The sequence below is a fragment of the Sinocyclocheilus anshuiensis genome, unplaced genomic scaffold, assembly GCF_001515605.1.
Source record: "Sinocyclocheilus anshuiensis isolate Anshui unplaced genomic scaffold, SAMN03320099.WGS_v1.1 scaffold515, whole genome shotgun sequence".
Classification (NCBI taxonomy): Eukaryota; Metazoa; Chordata; class Actinopteri; order Cypriniformes; family Cyprinidae; genus Sinocyclocheilus; species Sinocyclocheilus anshuiensis.
This window is the reverse complement of record NW_015548243.1, coordinates 391,582-392,494: the sequence shown is the minus strand read 5'-3', so window position 1 is coordinate 392,494 and position 913 is coordinate 391,582. Positions and strand designations below refer to the sequence as shown.

At 34.4% G+C, this 913-nt stretch overlaps 1 long non-coding RNA gene across 1 annotated transcript in view; it reads right to left on the bottom strand.

The window, feature by feature from the left end:
• Positions 1–538: 538 nt before the first annotated feature.
• The window catches only part of LOC107655103 (uncharacterized), a 1,336-nt gene continuing 961 nt past the window's right edge, over positions 539–913 (bottom strand). The window contains exon 2 of the long non-coding RNA XR_001630395.1: positions 539–621. This is a non-coding gene — a long non-coding RNA (uncharacterized LOC107655103). The remainder of the gene's footprint in view (positions 622–913) is intronic.

Below are 913 nucleotides of genomic sequence, written 5' to 3'. Positions count from 1 at the left end.
TATTGAAATTTGTATTAAGAATTGTGAAAATTCAATGGAATCTAAAATGTTGGTATAATAACAACCATATTTCCCTATTGTGATATATATTGCTATCATGAAATAAAATTACTCATACGCAACACATGCAGATCCTTTTTAATAATTATATCTAAACTTCCGCCCTTAACCTGTTTTGCAGGTGAAAGGCCGTTTAGAAATGTCAGCAAAGAAATGTCACACAATCATACATATAAGAGCATGCCGATAGTTGTCAAAGCAGTAAGTATAGGCAAAACAATCAGTAATCTGACAAAGGCTGACATAAAATTGCTAGAAACTTGTGCAGTCACTGTCGCAGGTGAATCTCGTAGGTTTTAGCTGGTTGACAAACTGAAAGAGTTGATGATCAGATCAGCTGAAAGAGTTTGAGAACTGCAGTAGAGGTGATCGTGTAGAATAGAAGTCCAGACAGCCACGTCAACCCCATATTAGGTGAAACCCCATTGCTGGTGTTGTTGCCGTTGGTTGCATTGCTGGCTGCATTGCTGGCTGCACCGTTGGTAAAACCATAGCTTGCAATCATCACAGCCACTAGCAGTAGTAGTATTTGAGTTTTAGAAGCCACATTCAGGTCTTTCACTATTTTGATGGGGCAAACAATGAAATTAAATCATAATGTTCCACCTTTTTAAATGTTTTTAAAGTCATATTTTATATACTTATATTTTGTAACGAAGACGCCTTTCCAATATTAACACATTTATTACAATCACCTAGAAAACAACTAATATATATATATATATATATATATATATAGTTATACACATATATTTATACACATATATTTATACACACTACCGTTCAAAGGTTTGGGATCAGTAAGACTTGTAATGTTTTTTAAAGAAGTCTCTTCTGCTCATCAAGGCTGCAT